This window comes from Pinus tabuliformis, chromosome Q (genome assembly GCF_031772625.1).
Source record: "Pinus tabuliformis cultivar Carrire ecotype Pingquan chromosome Q, CPIR1, whole genome shotgun sequence".
In the NCBI taxonomy this organism is placed as follows: domain Eukaryota; kingdom Viridiplantae; phylum Streptophyta; class Pinopsida; order Pinales; family Pinaceae; genus Pinus; species Pinus tabuliformis.
Window position 1 is genome coordinate 995,514,307 of NC_142296.1, and position 14,077 is coordinate 995,528,383.

At 39.0% G+C, this 14,077-nt stretch overlaps 1 protein-coding gene across 1 annotated transcript in view; it reads left to right on the forward strand.

Annotated features, from left to right (window-relative positions):
- The window catches only part of LOC149222822 (uncharacterized), a 496,388-nt gene that overhangs the window by 109,102 nt on the left and 373,209 nt on the right, over window positions 1–14,077 (forward strand). The gene's annotated exons all lie outside the window — the stretch shown is intronic.

Consider the following 14,077-nt stretch of genomic DNA (forward strand, 5'->3'; position numbering starts at 1 on the left):
GAGTTGGAAAAAATAATTTATCCCCTCATAGGTTAATTAATTAAATTTTCTGGCAAAAAAATTAATTAAAATCCTAAGCCAAAAATTTAATTAATTTTAGGTCCTAGGTAAATTTAAATTCTCCAAAGTCAAAATTTGTCGGTCCTTAAAATTCAAAATTTAAAAGGTCCCGAGACTAAGGTAAATTAATTATTTTGCTAAATTTTAAGCCTTTGATCCCTGGGGTTAAGTCAAAGTCAAAATTTTGAGAAAATTAATTCAAAAATTAAATTTTTGAATTAATTAAAATGCATTTAATTGAAAAATTCGAATTTCTTCAAGAATTTAAAATTTCGACGAATGAGATTAAAAGAAATTTTGATCCTCATCAATGGTCGAGATTGCTTTGATGAGGATCACTTGAACTAGCCGTTGGAGGATTTATCTTTAAATAGGAAGTCATTTGTCAGTCCATTCATCTGACCTTTGAGTCGTGTGCTAAGCGAAAAGCTCTCGTGTAAATTTTTATTCGGATAATAAAGAAAGACTTTGGGGTTAATTTTCATCAGTGTTACTCTTCATGGAAGTACTGTAAGATGTGTCGTTTTTCATGTGTAAATTTTTTTTAGCCATTGATAATAGCTTCTGAAGAGTGATTTGAGTACAAGTATCTTGCTCAGTCGTTGGGGTTTAAGTGATAATTTAAATTTGAATGTAATAGCAGGTATCTCTATTTATCTGAATTTTATTATCATTTTCTTGCTCTATTTTGATGGCTGAATTGAGTTTTGCAGGAAAGTCTTGATTTTTAGATCATCGTTTGAGGAAGTTTTCAGTTGGACCAGCCAACTCCTGATTCGTGTTTTTTGAAGACCCCAAACTAATTTGATCCTGGGCTTATTATAAGATATTTTTTACTGGTGATGCATGAAGGGTTTTGAGCTCAACACCTCCTTTAAACTTTAAAAATTTAAATTTTTTACGTGTGAAATTGATGAATCTGGCTGTTAAGAGCCTTAGATTATCAGATCTGGGAGTGGAGTTGGACTCACACTCCCTAGATCTGATGGATCTGTCATTCATGTGCATAGATCTGTAATTATTTTTGGTTTTCTAACTTGGGTTTTTCTGGGTTTTTGTATATATCGTTTGGGCGTTTTATTGTTGTCTTGCAACTACAAATTTGAAGAAGAAAACTGTGTAGAGTCCAGATCTAGGCCCTCGAGGGTAAGATTTGGATCTCTGGGGTTCATCAACATCGTTGTGCAGGAATATTGTTCAAATTAATTTTGTAGGCTAAGGGTTTAAAGAGTTTTAAATCTGGAAACTTTTATAAGGGTTCCAAATTTTTTAGATCTGGATATTTTCCTAAGGGTTGTTAGGATATTCCGACACATAGGAAATAGTTAAGTACAACTTGGTCTAGTATAGAGTTAGGTAAAGTGTGTTTCTTTACTATGTACATTTTGTAACTTACAATCCGACGGTCACGATATGTAGTGATCCGACGGTTCATTCTCTCCTCGGTATTACCGACACTTGATCCGTGGCTTAACACCCGATTGGTCCATGATCTCTATTTAAAGAGCATGGAGGGTCATTTGTAGGGTAATCCGTCTATGAGAGAAGCATATGTAAATTTTCATTCTTTTATTAATAAATTGCCTGAAGTGGCCGCGTTGGCTCAGGCCGTGGACTGTTTCCCTCTTTGAGGGTTTTAACGACGTCAAAATACTGGTGTATTGATCTGTGATCTGTTTGTGAGCGGTGTCCTTTGGTGTTCTGTCTGAGGAACTTACCCTGTAAATTCCTACATGGTATCAGAGCTATTTGAGGGCCACGTCCGTTGGTGATCCAAATCTGAAGCCGGTAGAACTGCATCCGATAACCGTTTCCTAGATCTACTGTTTCTGACTGCTTTCGGGCCGAGAGGACTGCTTTGTTGTGTTGGGAGCATCTGTTCCAGTGAGGAACCCCTTTCGTTTCACGCGAAAAGGTTTCCGGTAGCCCTAGCTGCGTCATTTTTAAGATCTGGAGGTATACAGTGTTTATTTGCAGTTTACAGTCATTTTCTCTCTGTTTATTTCGGTTTCTGTTTATTTAGCCTTTTTTATTACCGGATCTATACCTTTCATTTCTGCGTATGCTCTTTGCCCTGCGACTCTGTGCGATCTGGGCAAATCAGAAACAGAAAGGAAGGATTTTTCTCATGCGTATGCTCTTTTCCGCTGCGCTTTAGTGTGATCTCGGAAAATCAGAAACATTGAGGAAAATATTTAGTTTCCGGCTAAAGCTAACTTTGAGCCGCAAGGTTCGTTTTTGAAAATATCTAGTTTCCAGCTAAAGCTAACTTCGAGCCGCAAGGTTCGTTTTTTTGTATGTCTGTGTTGGGTTTTGTGGGGAAAAAGAGCTTTCTCAAAGCAAGCACGAACCCAAAGCATCATCCCCCCTCTCTCTCTCTCTCAAACTTTTTGTATAACTCACTTGGTGCAAAGCTAATTTATGAGAGTAGAGGTCTTGGGTTCAAGTCTCCATTTTGTGGGGGCGGATTTTTCATTTCCGCACATTCCCGCACTTCGTCGGCGACTTCATCAAATTTTCTTCAAAAAGCCATAGCTTCTTCATCCGGAAGTCGTTTTCAGAACCGTTTTTTTTGAAACAGCCTAATTTTTCGAGATCTTTCCATTGAAACACTTAGTTTCAACATCTATAGCTTCAGTTTTTTTTAAAATGGAAAGTCCATGCCAAGTTATTCTTGACAGCACCAACTACTTCCAATGGTGGTCCTACATTGTGGATTTACTTAGAAGTAAAGGTCTTTACAGAATAGCCACAGGCCAAAAGACCAAACCAAAAGATGAAGACAAGGCAGCTAAATGGGAAAATAGGCAAGACCAAGCACGTGGGTTGATAGGGATGTCTATTTCTCCAGATCTTAGATTCCATATTGCAGAACTTGATACTCCTGATGAAGCAATGAAACAGATTACTAAAGTCTTTGGAATTAAAAATGAACTTAAAGCCCATCAACTTGAAAATGAATTGCTTACATTGGACCCCAATAATTTTTCTTGCATTGAAGATTTTTTGTCCAAATTCAAGACCCTTAGACTTCTCTTGGAAGGTGTTAAGGTTAAGAAAGAAGATAGTAGCCTTATCTACTCCATTCTTACTAAGTTGGGACCAGCCTATTCTGTGTTTGTTTCCACCTTCCATTCTACAAGAGAAGCCTTCATTTCTCAAGGACAAACCTACAAGTCCCCTTCCTTTGATTCCTTTTGTGATTCTTTAATAAGAGAACAAGAAAAACTCTTACACCTTGGTCTTCTTCATCTTGGAAACTCTTCTAAGAAAGCGTTAGCCGCCCAGCAGCAACCAAATCCAAAGAATCCTAAGAAGTTGTATCCTAAAAAGAATGGTCCTAAACCAAACAAGGGTCCTAAGCAATTTCAGCCTCAAAATGAAAAATCATTTCAACAAAATGATAAGACAAATAAAAACAAAGGGAAGAAGACTGATAGACATTGCAACTTTTGTAATCGAGATGGCCACTTAGAATCCAAATGCTTTAAGAAGATGGAAGCCTTGGAAGCAGCAATGAAGAAGCATAACATCCATTTGGAGCAATCTTCAACTTCAACTTCATCTTCAGGAATGGCACTTTCTGCATGTCGTTGTCAAGCATCTCGGTCTGAGTATGCACTAAATGTATCTTCTTCTTCTCATTCTCATGAGTGGCTCATTGATTCTGGAGCTTCTTATCACATGGCCAAAAACAAAGCCATGTTTTCTTCTTTAAATGATTGTAACACCAAAAATATATATGTTGGTGATGATAAATCTCTTAGTGTTGTAGGGACTGGAACTGTTCATCTAGACAATGGTCAGTTTAATGATGTATTATGTGTTCCAACCTTATCCTGCAACCTTCTATCTGTATATCAGATAACCCATTCAGGTGAAGGTAAAATCGTTGAATTTTCACCTCACGATGTTGTAATTAAGGACCTAAGAGATCCTAGACAGATTTTAGCTACTGGCATTGCTGATGATTCTACAAGGTTGTATAAGTTTCACAACTTTGGGTCATCAAATCTTCCCTCAGTATTTGTTGCTCATAATGATGAGGTGAGCAAACTTTGGCATGAGCGATTTGGTCACTTAAACTATCGCTCTCTTCAGAATCTATGTAAATAAAATATGGTGACAGGTCTTCCAATGGTATCTTGCAGAGATGGTGTTTGTTCCGGATGTGTACTCGGAAAACATCATCGGGATAGTTTTGAAAAACGTGCCTCTTGGCACGCCTCAGCCCCTTTACAGCTCGTGCATAGTGATTTATGTGGTCCACTTCCAGTTGCTTCATTCTCTGGCTACAAGTATTTCTTAACTTTCATTGATGATTTCTCCAGACGCACTTGGGTATACTTCTTAAAACTCAAGAGTGAAGTATTTAACATGTTCTTGGCCTTTAAGGCCTTTGTTGAAAAACAATCTGGACATCAAATTCTTAAGCTAAGATCTGATAATGGCGGAGAATATGTTGAAAACACATTCATCAACTTTTGCACTGAGAATGGAATTCAAATGCAACATACTGTTCCATATACTCCACAACAAAATGGTGTAGCTGAAAGGAAGAATCGCACCTTAAAGGAAATGGCTAATTGTATGCTTCAATCTAAAGGACTTAGTCTTAATTATTGGGCAGAAGCAATTAACTGTGCAAATTACATAATAAATCGCACTCCTACTAAGGTTTTAAAGAATATCACTCCAGAAGAAGCATGGAGCTCAATCAAACCAGATGTAAGTCACTTTCGTGTTTTTGGAAGTGAAGCATGGGCCCATATTCCAGATGAGAAACATAAAGCTTTAGAACCTAAGAGTGAAAAATGTATTTTTGTTGGATATTCTGAAGATGTCAAAGGATATAGACTTATTCCACTTAAGTCCAAAAATGTTATCATTAGAAGAGATGTAAAGTTTGCTGAAAATATATCGGCCTGCGAGCCTAGTTCGGCGGATGTGCCACCTCTCCCTATCTCTTCTACTTTTGAAAATATTTCTTCTTCAGATGATGAAAGCAAGGATGAAAATCCTCCCCCACCTTCTCAGGATCCTCCTTCAGCTCCTCAGCTTCCAAAATGGGTCCATGCTACTCGGGATGCAGCAGGTGATCTTGCCGGTGATCCTACAGATCAGCGACGTACACGTTCTCAGTTCGAGAGAGCCTCTTCTTTACTGGCTCAAGCTTCAGTGAATTATGATCCTGACACCTTTGCAGAAGCTTCAGGCCATCCAGATTGGGAAGCAGCTATGAATGAAGAATATCATTCATTATTGGCAAATGATACATGGGATCTTGTTCCTCTACCAAAGGGACGAAAACTTGTTAGATGCAAATGGGTTTACAGAACCAAGTATGGACCAGATGGGAAAGTTGATAAACATAAAGCTCGTCTTGTTGCTAAGGGTTTTTCACAAGTTGAAGGCATTGACTACACTGAAACCTTCTCCCCTGTTGCCAAAATGAACTCTATCCGCCTTGTTCTTTCCCTTGCTGCTTCTTTCAAATGGGAAGTCCATCAGATGGATGTTAAATCCGCCTTCTTGCATGGGGACTTGCATGAAGAAATCTATATGGAACAACCTATTGGCTTTATACAAACAGACTCCAGCCTTGTATGTCGGCTTAAGAAATCCCTTTATGGTCTCAAGCAAGCTCCTCGAGCTTGGTATGCCAAAATGGATAACTTTCTTTTAGAATCTGGCTTCTCTAGGTGTCATTCTGACAATACTGTCTACACCAAGAAAGTGGGCAAGTCTCTTATCATTCTTGTTCTTTATGTTGATGATCTTATCCTGACTGGTAGTGATCCCAACCTTATAAACCATGTGAAGTCTAGCCTTAAAAGGAAGTTTGAAATGACAGACTTAGGACACTTACATTATTTTCTCGGTCTTCAAGTCTTGCAATCCAAGGAAGGTATTTCCCTTTCTCAGTCCAAGTATGCCTGTGATATTCTACGCCATTTTCACATGGAAGACTGTAAGCCAGCCCCTTCTCCCTTTCAGTCTGGAGTCAAACTTTCAGTCACTTGTACTTCTCCTGAAGTTGATGCTACCTTATACCGTCAACTTGTAGGAAAACTTTTGTATCTAACCCATACCCGTCCTGACCTTTCCTTTGCCGTTGGCCTTGTTGCTCGGTTTATGCAAAACCCACATGAAAGTCATTGGAAAGCAGCTAAAAGAATACTTCGTTATGTTCGAGGTACAGTTCAGTTTGGGATTCATTACAGTGCCGAAGCAGCTCCTCTATTGGTTGGTTTCACTGATTCCAATTGGGCTGGTGACCTTGATGATCGGAAGTCTACTGCAGGTTATGTGTTCACTCTTGGTTCAGGACCTATTACATGGGCTTGCAAGAAACAAGGTGCCATTTCTCTTTCTTCAGCAGAAGCAGAGTATCGTGGTGCCGTAGAAGCTAGTAAGGAAGCCTTGTGGCTTCGTCAGATCCTGTCAGAGTTTGGCTTTCAGCAGCAGCATCCGACTACACTTTGGTGTGATAATCAAAGTGCCATTCAGCTATGCAAAGATCCAGTCCAACATCAGCGCAGCAAACACATTGAACTGCACATGCACTTCATCAGAAAGCTCATTCACGACCATGTTCTTGAAGTGCAATATTGTTCAACAGATGATCAAGTTGCAGACATCTTTACAAAGGCTCTCACAGAGGCGAAGTTCACTAAACTTCGATTTATGGTTGGAGTTCAGGAAGTTGTCACTAAGGGGGGATAGGCTCTAGTGCCTCCTTCCTTCTCCTATTGTGTCATATTTGTAAATCTTTATCCCAAGTTGTTCTTAAGGGGGGATGTTAGGATATTCCGACACATAGGAAATAGTTAAGTACAACTTGGTCTAGTATAGAGTTAGGTAAAGTGTGTTTCTTTACTATGTACATTTTGTAACTTACAATCCGACGGTCACGATATGTAGTGATCCGACGGTTCATTCTCTCCTCGGTATTACCGACACTTGATCCGTGGCTTAACACCCGATTGGTCCATGATCTCTATTTAAAGAGCATGGAGGGTCATTTGTAGGGTAATCCGTCTATGAGAGAAGCATATGTAAATTTTCATTCTTTTATTAATAAATTGCCTGAAGTGGCCGCGTTGGCTCAGGCCGTGGACTGTTTCCCTCTTTGAGGGTTTTAACCACGTCAAAATACTGGTGTATTGATCTGTGATCTGTTTGTGAGCGGTGTCCTTTGGTGTTCTGTCTGAGGAACTTACCCTGTAAATTCCTACAAGGGTTTCAGGGTTAAATCTAAAGCAGGGGGATTCAACGTTTTAAATTAAGATATTTGGAAATTTCTCTTCGGTTCTTTGGCTACCTGTCTGCTACCTGGGTTTTCAGTTTCTCTGCTGCCTGAGGTTTTTTCTAACAGAAAATTTTGAATTTGTTCATGTTGTCTACATCTTGGGGTTTTTTGGAAAATTTCGAAAAAAAAATTGTCTGAGTTTGGGTTTTAAATTATTTTTTTAGATCTTGGAAATCTTGGGTTTCTTCTTGTGTTTTTTCCTTTGTCTATCTTGCCAACAGTGACCTCTAAACCCTTTGCCGCTGCCATAGCTAAGCTGCCCTCAGATCCACAATTTCTCATCCTCCAGCAAGCAAACCCTCGGCCTCACTTCCCTTCCGCCCACGCTGCTGTCATAGCTTCTTCTTGTTGCATCTCCGTCCTCCACTATCGCAGTCCATTCTTGCCTTTCCGCAATCTTCAGATCTTCTCTATTCGCTGCCCATTCGCATACCTGCAAAACAAATCCGTGGACCCTGATCCACGCATCCATTCCTCATTGCAATCTCCCTCTATCCTTGCCTTTTCACTCTCAACCAATGTTGCACGAAGCGGGGGCGTTTTTTGGAAGCGGGGACGCGGAAGCGTCATTTTCCAAAAATCTAGGAAGCAAAGCGTCCGCGGAAGCGTTTGCTATATATATATATATATTTATATTTTTTTGCATTTATACTCAAAACAAACATCCCAAATACCAAATTAATTGTAGAAGACATGAAAACATGCATATTTTTGCATAAATCAAGATAGATATGGCATCCATGATTCCATTGTAGTTACTAGTATGTACAACAACCATCTATATTCTAGCTATTACAAACATACATCAAATTTTTAAGCATATTATAAAACATAAAACATTTAAGCATATTATAAAACATAAAACATAGAGCATATTATGATTTCTCTAGCAAGTGAGCAACTGTCAACATTTGTCATGTCCAAAATTCAAATAATAATGTTTACAAAATATGTCACTTGGTCACCGCCAAGACAAAAAAGGTTCAAAATTCAAATTCACAAGCCTACAAGTCTAATGAGTAATCTATGACAAAAGTAGTAGATTGTGAATATATCTACTAATCTCTCCTCCTTCCACCACGAAGAAAACGTGGCGGCGGGCCTCCACGTGGTGGCAATGAAGAAGATGGTGCCTGTGGAAGTTGTTGCAGTGGCACTGAAACTGATGAAGAAGAACCCCCTACTGTTGGTGTTGAACCATGGAACCTAGGAACCAAGGGACCAGATGGGGGTGGGGGTGGCATATCAACACGATCATCATCATCTTGGAATCGCTCAAAAAATTCATGCAAAAAAAAAACACTAGTTAACAAAAAAATTAAAAACATGAATTAGAGAAATGCTTTATAAGGAAAAATTGGAAAATTCATACCACAATGGACATACCTGGATAAGAGCATCCTCTAATTGCTCTAATCGCAACACTCCATCCTCCAAATTGGGCTCCTCTGGATTCTTGTCCCAAATCAACAGGTCTTTATTAGACTTTGCATCTTCACAGTAATGGGACAACAATCGCAAGTTGTAATGAACATAAACCAAGCTCTCTGCCCGGTCTAAACTCAACCTGTTCCTTTTAACACTATGGATGAAAGAATAAGAGCTCCAACACCTCTATGCAGAAGAAGTGTTTACCACCTGTGATAGTACCCGCAACGCGAAAGTCTGTAGAAGTGGAGTAACCCCTCCATGCATGTTCCACCACTCAAGAGAAGAAAAAGTCTCTCGATCTTTAATTGCATGCATGCTCCCAAATGGACCAGTGTTAAGCGTATAGTTGGTCACCTGTCTCCGTACCAATGCAGCCTCCTCCTCATCAGGGATTAATTTACTCAATGCAGCCATATATTTTTTGTGAACCTCGTGATCTTGGTGTGGTTTTCTCATGCTCCCCCCCCCCCCCCAGGTGCTGGTTTTGAAAGCCATGATGGATGATAGTTAGGTGTCAAAACATATGCTAATGCATGCAATGGAACATTTAGCATTTCCCATCGGTTTTCCACCTCTGCACGAATATAATTGTACAAGGTGGTATCTCTAGGCTCAACAATGTATTTAATCTGCCCCAACATGCTATCCATTTGCTCATACACTTCCCCAATTACTGGTCGATCTGAATCTGCAAACTTGATCATGTAATAAATTGGTTTGGTGAATTGCAAAACATATTTAACCTGTGCCCAAAAGTAACTGTCAAGAACAGTGTCCTTGACTGCATTAGCACCATCTATGTCAGTGTTAATTTCATCCCATGATTCAACACACACCAGATTAGTTAAAGCTTGTCTCACCTTCACTAGCCGCCTAAAGGTGAGGTAATAACTAGCAAATCTTGTCTTTGCAAGTTTAAGCAATTGCAACTTGGAGTAAGTGCCATAGAAGTAGTTTACCCTTGTATGCCCTGTGATGAATTTAATGAGTTGCTTCCCTCTCCTGTAAAGCTCAGTAATCCACCCACATTCTTTGTGCTTCACAATATCATGCTTCAAAAGGTTCAATGTGTGAACCAAGCACCCAGACCAAAAGATGTGTGGATAAGTATGCTCAATAATTTTTCCTGCTGCCTTACAATTTGCTGCATTATCTGTGATCATTTGAACTACATTATTCAGAACATCTTTGATTGATTACAATAGGATATCTGCAATGTTTTGTGCAGATGCAGTGATGGAGGAGGAGTCATGACATGTAATAAACACTGCACCACTAGAAGAAACAACAAGAACATTTATCAAATGTTGGTTTCTAATATTTGTCCACCCATCTGATACAATGGATACCCCAGAATCTACCCACTCATTTGTAAAACGTGTCAAAGATCTTTGAACCTCAGCTTTTTCTCTTTCTAATAACACTGTTCTAGCTTTCTCATAGTTGGGGGCCTTGTATCCTTTTGGGGCTTCATTGATGGCCTTTACCATTTCATGCCAATAGGGAGAGAGAAGCACATTGAATGGTACACCACAAGCAAAAAGAAAACGGACTATCTTTCCATCCACATCATCCCTCCCAGCAACATTAAGGAAATCCCCTATTGTTCTTCTACCTCCAGAGCTTGCAGAAGTACCATGAGGAGATGAGCAGCTACCAAATTTAGAGGTTGCACTTGATTCAAAATGAGTTTTTTGTTTCTTGTTTTTTTGTTGTGCAGCCTCCTCTATTTGGATGTATTTTCTTCTTTCTTCAGTTGAAATGTTTGGGAAAATTTGTACCCCCACAGGACCCTTTTTTTCATCATTGTCCAGCACCCCACAAAGATGCCTCCTCACATGGGTATATGAACCACAATATGGTTTTCCTCCATGACAACCATGAGGGCACACAAATTTGTAAGTTCCACCACCCTTTCCCCCATCAAGTTTGGTCACATAGTTCCACAAGGGTGTTAATGCAGCTTTCCCATCTAGTGTTTCAGTTTCCCCTTCAGGTTCATCCCCTTCCTCTTCAAACCCTTCCTCCTCATCATACATTGGATTTGGGTCACTCATATTGGGACCACTGTCCTCTTGTGTTTCTTCCCTTCTATTCCTATTCCCGCTTGCCATCATTAAAACCAAGAGTGGAATGATACATAGAAGCCAAAAGAACACCATCTTGGAATATGGATATAGGTGGTGGACAACCTGAAAGTAAAGGAGCAAGTAGAAACAATGGGAAAGAGTAGGAGAGGGAGGAGAAAAATACAAAAAAAATGTCAAAAAAATAAGGGAGTTTAGGGTTTGAACTTACCTCTTTAGCTCTTGTAGATGAAGTCCTCCAAGCTCCTCCTCCTTCTCCTAGCTCCTCCTTCACTCCTCCAAGCTCTCCTCTCTTCTCTTCTCCTCTCCTCTCTTCTCTTCTCCAACTCTCATAAACTCAAAGTGAGCAAATGAGGAATGAATGGGGGCTTTATTCCCTTCATTCCTCACCTTAACCTCACCCTAACCCACCCCCTTTATGCCAAGTCAACAAAAATTAAAAAAAAAAACTGAATTTCACCATGCGTGCGGCCTTTTCCGGAAGCGTACGGAAGTGTACGGGAAGCGTGCGCTTCTCCCTCCGAAACGTCACGCTTCATATGCCCGAAGCGCTGTACGAAGCGTGGTTCGGATGTCTGGAAGCACGCTTTCGAGCCACGCTTCGGAAAATTCCAGGAAGCGGAAAAATCAGGTGGAAGTGCGCTTCTAAATTGCGCACTTCCGACGAAGCTTCCTAGACGCTTCCGCACGGGACGCGCTTCCGGGCTTGGAACCGGTTGGGGGGGGGCGCTTCGTGCAACATTGTTCTCAACTCACCTTGCTAAACCTCGCCCTCACCTGCCCTCATTGTCCTCCCACATCTTCTTCTTCTTGCATTTCTCCTCGTACTGCCTATCCCTTCTCTCCACGCAGCTCTTTCCATGAATCCACCTACTCTTCGACCAACATCCTCCTTACTGTCCATGCATCTCTCCTGCTGCATAAACTGCTCCCTCTCTAGGTGATCTCCTTCGCTCCTCAGCTTCCCGCGTGCTCTCTCCCATCAAGCTTCTACTCCTCGCTCCTTTCCGCTGTCGAACGCCCTTGGACCTGCAAACATTTCGATTTAAATTTGGATTTTCTTCTTTAGCTTTGTATATTCGTAGGATTAGATTAGGGTTAGACGTATTTTCATTTCATGATTTTAATTTGTTTTGATTTAGTTTAGCTTAATTTTGTTTTCTTTTTTTTAAAATCTAAAACATATAAAAACAAATAAAGATTCTGAATTTCGATTTATTGGTTTATGTTTTTCGATTTTTCTTTTTATTTTTGAAATTTACTCTTGTTTTCACTTTTTTTTATGATTTTGACTTCGATTTTTTATATTAAAATTTAAAAAATCTAAAAAAAATTAAAATCCTAAAATTTAACAAAAAGCTTCTAAAATTATAAAAAACTAAAAGAAATTTCATTCTATGTGACTAAAAATTTAAATCCAAATTAAATTTTCACATTAAAAGATTTTTAAATTTTTTATGTGGCTTCTTGCCCATTATTATTTTTTTTTAAATTATTAAAAAAAAATTTGATTTATTTTGGTCACATTGATCATTTACCGCATTAAGTCTTGCTTCATAAAATTTAGCACATCTAAAATTTTTCGTAAGGACTAATTAAATTTGTCAATCTTTAGTTCCTTCTTGGTGTTCTTTTGTGTGTTAAGGGTAAAATTCTAAAGAAAACTTTTGTGCTATTGACATTTTTTATTTCTCTATAGTTAAACGCGCTTAAGTTTTTTATATCTAAAAGTTAACTATAGGAAAGTGGTAAATTTTCCTAGATTTGGGTCACTAGGCATAAATCATTTTAATTCTAGGATTGGAATTGATTAACATTTAAATTTCATGGTGTTTTAAAGTATTTGGATCTCTAGAAATTTAATTGCTAGAATATCTTGCATCTACTGAAATTGATCATCATTGCTTGAATTATTTGATGTGTGTTACATGTTAGATATATTGTGAATATTTTCAAGTAATTGTTAAAGTGCTCTGTGGTGGGATTATAATAGAGCGCATATCTTTGTTTCCTAAGCTGAGTATTTGTGAACATCTATTGACATTGATATTAAATTGCAAAGAAGTTTTTGTTCTCTTTGAGCTATAATTGTATTAGAAAGATTTAAAATAAGTCCATGGTTTAATTATAATATTTTCAGGGTTTATTTTTAAGTCTTCATCCAATAAAGCGAACATTTTGGTGATTGAGGGCTTTTGCGACACAAGTGTTTTCTGATCCTCGAGTCTAACTTCATCCCATCATCTAGTGCATTCGCATATAAGTTAGTTTTGCATAAATAAAATTTACTTCTATGCATAAGCTTGGTTGATAGAGAGATAGATATCCATCCGTCTTTGCTTGAGAAGCCTGTTTTTAATAGTACTTAAAACGGTGACCTTGTAGTTGTCAGAGCCACAACTCTCTGCAGTGCTGAAAGCACCGGGTATGTTAGATTTTCAAGAGAGGTATCGTTAATCACACCTTAGTGTGCTTTGCCGTATCTTCTCTCTGCCAATTAATATGAAATCAGGCTCAACACAGAAAGGATCGAATGATTCACATTTAAGTAGCCATTTAACTAAAATTAACCAAGATTCTTGCATCTCACATTAGTTTTAGGATCTGCATTTCATATAAGACAGTCATTCATCTAAGCAGCAATTGCTAATCGATTACTTGGTCTTAATTTCCCTAGCAAGATCGTTGACTCCATAAGGCACTAGTATCAATCGTCTAAAATCTAATCAAATCCTATAGGTCTTGCTAAATTTTAATCAAGTACTTGATCGCTTCACTGTGTTTCCCGAACTGGTTGGTTTCCAACTAGTTCTTTTTCATTCCATTTTTCCATAGGGTCTACCGCCCTTACCCTGCTGTAGGGAGACAACTTAAACAGAGAGATTGGGGATCAAGGTGACAGCCCCCGATCTGGGCCGTTGTCGTGGTGCCTAGACATTCTATGCGGCAACAAGCCCTTTTATCAAATGAAGGATTTCTGATGCCACCTAACCCTTCAAAATTTTCAATGATTAATTGCAAGATCTCCCTCATTTTATCCTCCTCATAAGGAATTTCAGGAGCTGTAACCCTCATAATTTTACTCAAGCAATGAGTAACAGCAACCCTTACCTCCCTATTTTTATGCCTCAACAACCTGTGTTCACCCAAGAAAGTGACTGCTGGAACCATTGTTGCTTGAATTAGC